General features: G+C 34.9%; 1 long non-coding RNA gene across 1 annotated transcript; it reads right to left on the bottom strand.

Moving 5' to 3' along the window:
- Positions 1-802: 802 nt before the first annotated feature.
- On the bottom strand, positions 803-5,084 carry LOC104915336. Its single transcript, XR_796332.3, has 2 exons — positions 4,923-5,084; positions 803-1,641 (listed from the first exon to the last, which is right to left on the bottom strand). It is a non-coding gene; the product is annotated as an uncharacterized LOC104915336 (long non-coding RNA).
- Between the last annotated feature and the right edge of the window lie 2,086 nt (positions 5,085-7,170).

The following is a 7,170-nucleotide window of genomic DNA, read 5'->3' as shown; positions in this document are numbered from 1 at the left end:
GAAGCAAATAGAGCACTTACATAGAACAGAAGAGGGCAAGGTTATACAAATTTCACTAGCACAGCCAGACAAATTGAATTGTTAATCCATGGCTACACAAAAGGTCACTGTTAGCTTAGGGTTAACCAGAGCTTCTTAGCTTATCTCTGATCTGGTTTTGACCTCTCTTGTTAATTGTAGAAGTGTTTTCAGTTCAATTGGTGAGTTGTGTTTACATCTCCCACTTGCAGAGTTTTTTTCACTTGCTTTTGAAAAATTAGAAGCAAAATATCTTTCCCTTGTCAAAAACTAATTAGTATACAGTTATCTCCATGTTATTACCTTGAGTGGAACAGACAGTAAAGATAAAGAGTAAGCAACTTCACCTGTTTCATGATGGAGGCATTTATGAAGAATGGAACTTTAAAATCTTTTCAACTTTTTTTTTTTTTCCTCCAGATCATAAGCCATTAATTCACAAAGCTTGTAAAAATACTCAAATTCTCTGCTTCTAGCAGGTCTTTTTAGAAGGAAGTGCACAGATATCAGTGGTAAAAGAGATAACTAGTCAAAGAGCGCATAGAAACTTACTGGATTTGCAAACATGTCAGTAGGTTGTACCCAGAAATAACCGTTTGTCATTCCATCATACTTCTGAATGGGCTGTCCACACAGGACTTGTTTAACTCCTTTACTGTCCCAATAGCTATTTGTAAGGGTATGGATATGATGTATATTGCTGGCCCGAAGCAAAAATGTCCCCTTCGTTCCTTTCTGCAGAAAAAAAACTTTAGTTTTAGCACCTGAGTTATAATCCAAAAAATGATTTTCTACATTGACTTTATTGTTTTGTCTAGTTTGTTGTTGTTGTTTGACCAGAAGGGTTCAGGTTCACATAAAAATATGTGGACTTAATTTTAACAACTAAGTTTAAGAGACAAACTAAATCTGGTGGCCTTGTAAAATACACATTCATTTTAAAAAGGGACAAAATATAAATCTCATCACTGAAAAGAACTGTCCAAAAAACATGACTTACACATGGTGACCTAAATAACATAAGGAATTAATCTTTGAAAACCTTCAAAAATTAGATTCTGAAATTAAAGTAACCAAGATTCCATATACTTCTAAATTTTGAAGTCTTCCCAGTCCGTTACACTGATATTCTGTTTTGTGATCAAACTTTTCCAAAAGAAATCGAACAGCTACTATTCACCCAAGAGATAACATAAATCTAAACCAAGCTCCAAATTTTCATTCTTTTTTTTTTTTTTTTCTAAAGGAAATTAGGATAATCTTCAATCATCTGAACAAAGGAATAAAAAAGCTTCTCCATTACTGTTCATCTTATTGGAGGTAAACTCTTTTTAACTATGAAGGGCCTACAAATTGCTTTGTTACAGTACGCACAACTCCTTGGATTCAATTCAGATCCATATTCACTGGCAAGCTGCGAATACATCCCACTGTACGGTAGGTACAATTTTCCTATATTTTTACATTATTTAACAAAAGTTCCATTCTTCTAAGTTTGCGCTTATTCTTTGGCATTGGCTTGTCATATAAGCCATTTTTAAGAAGATGCTCCTTGCTGTGGTGGATCTGGGCTCCATGCTGAAGCTGGAAAGAGCACAAAGCTTGAAGAGGACGTAGTATGGTCTGCAGAAAAAAATGGAAGAGAGGGAGAAGGAAGAGATGAAAAAAAAAAACAATCTTTTCAATCTTCTAGTAGGCTATCTTAGAAACATCATTTATTCAAGGTTTTTTATTCAAGAACTACTTTAAAAAAAAGATGAACTACAACCGTTGGAGCCACAGAGAACATCTGTGATTACGGGGAAAAAAAGCCACACATCCACCTACCTGCTACAGTTCCTTACTCCTTCCTTTTACACACAGACACTCATCTCCAGTTCCAGCCACATTCTTTAACTTGACCTTAGCAACCGACTACAATCACTGCTGTGACTCAGCCAAATTGTAATAATAATAATAATAAAAAGTAGCAGTAAAGAAACTGCTTGTGATTGCATGAAAATAACTTGAGGCAGGGTTTCAGAAAGCAGTCTTGTGATCAAGGTAGCTAGACTGCTGTACTAGGGACTAGACTGCATCTCTGCTTCTGCTTAGGAATACTATGCAGGATTAATGAAGCAACTTAAAGCCGACTTAACTCAAATGGTTACTAACTGTGCGTTCTTCATTTTCTGGTTTTCTGGGTCTGGCTCTTAACTACTACTAGATCTGTTTCAAAAGGCTTACTAAATTGATATTATTGTCACCCAAAAAAGAACGTTACCTCTTTCATCACAGACTAGTGTGATCTAAACTCGCAAGGAAAAGGCTTATGTCCAATTAGCTTCCTTTGACCTAGGATAAACTTTAAATTAAGCACTGTTACACCCAAATTCTTCAAATGACACCTAAGTGTTGTGAGCACAAAGACACAAGCCAGTCGGTTGCATTCCATGCCTGCAGAAGTGCAGGAGGTCAGTAGGAAAGACTCACAAAAGCATTTCTCTCCAAGTTAGCTGTAACATCTGTAGTCTACAAGCTAGCTTCTGCAAAGGAAAACTTATTATTTTCCATGAACTAAAATACTTAATTGTCTACGTCAAACCAGATCAGCTATTGGGTTCTTTTTTTTTGAGAGTTACAGAACATCTTGTTGCTCTTTGACTTCAGAAGATCATATTTACCTATTTTAAAAGATCACGATTATTAGACTTCAGTAAATATTTTGAGACTAGCTACAACTAACTTAAACAACTTGAGAATGACCAGCAGTCATTCTCAAAGACTTTTATCAGCTCAGTAATTTTAAACTCAGATCGTAACTGAACTTAAAGGCAGTTAAGTACTTGAATATACTAATTAAGAAGAACATAAACTTACTGAAGCCAACTGGCAAATTCCCCTACCTTCTCACATCTTGGAAGTAGTTTTCCTTTTTTAAAAAATACATTAAGATATATTTTAATAATTCTCAAGAGCTTCCAACTGATAGTACCTGAAATAATACTACTCCCCCCTGTCAGACTATGTAGAGACTGGTGAAAATATCTGAATGAGAAATCAGATGTGAAAATTGAACAAATTCGTATTTGATCTCAAATGATGTAAATAAACTTTTAAAGGTACACATACACATACAAACATACATAAAATGTCTTACAGGATGTGTGATTTAAGATAAATAGCCTGTACTGACTTTACTTAAGTTTACCTACTGTTCAAAAGAAGCAGAATAAAGTCAAAGGCACAAAACCTTCTAGATCCAGGCCTAAAATTCCAAACGTTGCCTACCGTGCCATTCAATACCAATGAATTAAATAACCAACATGCCTTTCTGACTTCAAGAAAATTAATGATCGATGTGATTGTAGGTTATATAATCACCCCCAAGTTTACTAACATTTTCTGCTGCCACAAAATGCTAATCATACTACAGAGTAAATATAACTTCAGTAACATAGGAGTATAGTATGTAAATTCCACACATTACAACAGAACATACAGTAAGCTAACACTGCACGTAAAATAAATCTAAATGCAATATTGTTAGGAAATAGCCCCCCAAAAATATGTTATAAAAAAAAGAAATCAATCCAACATTACACTTATGTAAATTAGAGTACACATAATTGGTAAACAATCTGTGATCACCTGTTTTGAAGTTTTGCAATAAGAAATGTCAAAAACACAGGAGGAGGTAACTACCACATCTACGGTGCATCTGTGCACCATGTGCACATACAACATACACCACAGTACAGCACAGTTTTGGACAAAATCTTTGATTTTGTCATCTCTACAGGTTTTTATTCTACATTGTGGACAGCAGAACATATACTTGGTGCTTTATCAAACAATTTCTTTATAAATGCATGGATTAAGAGAATCTGAGTAATTCTTCTCAAGACATTTCAAACTGCAGGAAGATACATGCAAGGAAGTAGCATAAGATGACAGCATGTAATGAGAAAGAAAAATGAGATAGAAGAAAAGAACAAACTGGACGAAACAGAGACTGCTGAGTTAAAAATACGTAAAAGCTACAAGAGAGGAACAGTGAATAAAAAAGTCAAATAAAAAAGAGGGAAGAAGAAAAGGGAGACTGACTAGCAAGTACAAGAAAAACAAAACTCAAATCAAGAGAAAAACAAAAGTGAAAACCGCACAGCACAAAAGGAAAGTTTGATAAAGACTATCCCTAAGACTAGTTGAATTGTCTCAGGAAAGCAGTAGATAAAGGAAGTAAAGCAGTAGATAAAGGAAGTAAGGAAAAAAAGGAAAAAAGGAAAAAAAGGAACTGAGAAACTGAGTTGGCAATAACAGTTGTTATCAATGAGCAATCTTCTCCAAATAGAAAATAGAGCATGACCACAGGCAAAACTGGTCTGTAAAGCAAATTCTGCATTCATCCACGATAAATATTTCAGCACTAAATACATTCTTTTTTACAGGCGATGATCTGACAACATCATTAAGGCAAGATTTTTATCTGTGAGCTCTCCCCAGGAAAAGACAATCCTTAGTGGCTAAAGAGCCAATTTAATTCCATCATGGGACAAGACAAAAAATACTGTACTGCCATTTACAGTTCTGAAAACAAAACTGTCAAAGCAATCAAGACCAGTAAATCTAATAAGTTCCATCAGCAATCTGACAGCTATGTTGAACACAGCATAGGAAAACTAAACAGACTTTTCAGGGTTACAAGAGTCACAGAAAACTCAAAATACTAAAGTCAACAAATATTTATCTGTAGAAAAATAGTTTCTACTGGTAGCCCCTTTTTAGTTTGCTGTCTAACAAAACTGTCAAATGCAATCTCATGATTTTCATTGTTAAATGCTGTATTAATAGCTAGGTAATTTTGCTGCCATTCTACTACTCACAACAGAAAAAAACTTGAGAATTTGAAATTAGTTACATACCTCTTGTATATTCTTATTTTTTTCCATGATAGTGAGAGCAACAGCCGCACATTCAAGCGTAGAGAGACAGTTGTTTGTTGGCTGTGTACGAATTACATACTGACTTGAAATGTTGGTTTTTAACTGCACCTGGAAAACAGCAAACTCTACTAAAATGAACTATATCAAATACATTTATTACCTTTATGCAGTTTTGCCTCCCAGTAGACAATGACCTTACAATCTGTACAGCCTACAGGTTACTGTCTGAGACAAGAACTGCATATTCATTACTGTACAAACACATAAAGAAAACACAAGTGTATGTCAGAGACAGACTGAATGAAACAGAGGTTGTACAACACACTTAAGTTGTTTTTCTTCTGTGCTTTTCATAAGCAAAAAAAAAACAGAAAACAATTTTAGCAACTAATTTCACTTGCTATGCACATTCTATAGCAAAATTAAAATTATTCACACACGTTTGTTTATTACAAACTTTAACACAAAAATGATTCTATACAGTACCCAATGGACACACATCATACTATAAAATGACTGTGTAATCACTGACACTATTTCCCCTGGTTAAAAATTGTCATTTTCTAAAAGACATTATACATTTATTCATACAATTCATTAGATCACTGATTAGAGCAATTTGCTTATTTGTATCGTGTTTGAAATTGATTTATTGGCTCTGCATCTGGCAATAACCACTTTATACTACCTCATAATTTAAAGGTACATCAGAAGAGGAAACTTAATTCAACCAATTGCCTATTTCATTAACTACAAAAGCTTTTACTGCATTTCTAAACAGCCATAAATTTTTGAGTTTCTTTTAAAGATATAGTATGGTGCAACAAACCCTAATGAGTTACTATTAAAGTTCAAATCAATTCATTTTCCCTTTCTGAATCTCTAATAAACTACTGTTTATTTTTTCCATCTTCTATGGAAAATGGATTACTTTTCTCCCTGGCTATCACGATATTGCTCCCATTTTCCACTAGCAGTGGAAAAACTAGAGATTTCATTATTACTTGCTTTATTCAGACTTTTCCCTCTTCTTTTTATTTTCAGTGAATCATTTTCCTTCATCTCTATCACATGCAATTACCCCATTTTAAGAGTTCAAGATCTCTCATTTACAAAAGGAAACCTCTAAGCTAGAGGGGAACCCTGAACAAATTAGATCAAATTCTAATACTTTCCCTGGCCTCAATTTAATGGAAACTAAAAAAAAAAAGAAAAAAAAAAAAAAAAAAAAGCTATCAGAGCAAAAGCAAAGTAAACCACCTGATTTTGAGACAGAAGGTCCTGACTTTTGTCAAAGGAAACTGCCTTGTCATTTTTTTAAAATGCTTTTCTTCTTATTGGATAGGACAAAATTGAAGGGCAAAATTATGCATGCGTCAGAATGTTTTTAAAGTTTTTAGTATGGATTGTTTAATTTGGAGAGGTCATTTTCAGAGGCACATACTCGCTTTTATCAACCACTTCCTGCAACTTCTTATAGCACTAAAAAGTGAAAGAGGAGAAACAGATTAAGGATAGAAAACGCAGACTTTGGATTGTGGTGTATATAATGAGAAGCAAACAGAAATGAAATGAATATATTCACATTTTCATTTGTCATTCCTCAAGGCTCACTTTATGCTTACTTTCTCTTTCTGCGATCATGTAAGGATGTCCAGAAATCTAGTTAATTGCAATTATACACAGATCTATTCTAACGGGAGCTTTTAGTCCCTCAGAGCTGCTTACAAGATTATCAAAACAAAACCACAGCATAACCCCAACACAAACCCTGCTGCCCCAGGACTAGCCTGAGCAGCAGGGCAGATACCTACCCCTGTTTTCTCACCACCAGACAATCACTGTCTCCACTGACTTCATCACCCACCTGAAGGTGCACTGGCTTCCCCCTCCTCAGTGCCTTAAGGTTTCTTTCATTCTTTTCATTGTAGGAGCCGTCTGGAAAAATTTCTACCTGCTAGTTTCTATATTTCATTGCCTTTGGGTCGTGCAGAATAACTTTTAAGTCGTAAGTATTCCAGAGAGAGGAAAATTATTCATGACTGCAAAAGAACTTTTAGGGAAGAAACGCTGCCTTACACTCTGAAGTCCAAAAGTCTGTAAAGTACAGAATTCAAATGGCTGACACTGTACAAAAGGGCAAATTTGTATTTCTAGGAGCAAAGGGAAGCAAATTCCTTCTTCTTTCTTGGGGATAATGAGAGGATGGAAACAAGTGGCTGGGAGG

The sequence above is a fragment of the Meleagris gallopavo genome, chromosome Z, assembly GCF_000146605.3.
Source record: "Meleagris gallopavo isolate NT-WF06-2002-E0010 breed Aviagen turkey brand Nicholas breeding stock chromosome Z, Turkey_5.1, whole genome shotgun sequence".
Lineage (NCBI taxonomy): Eukaryota > Metazoa > Chordata > Aves > Galliformes > Phasianidae > Meleagris > Meleagris gallopavo.
Note: the sequence above shows the minus strand (reverse complement) of the source record. Positions and strands in the feature narration are given on the sequence as shown.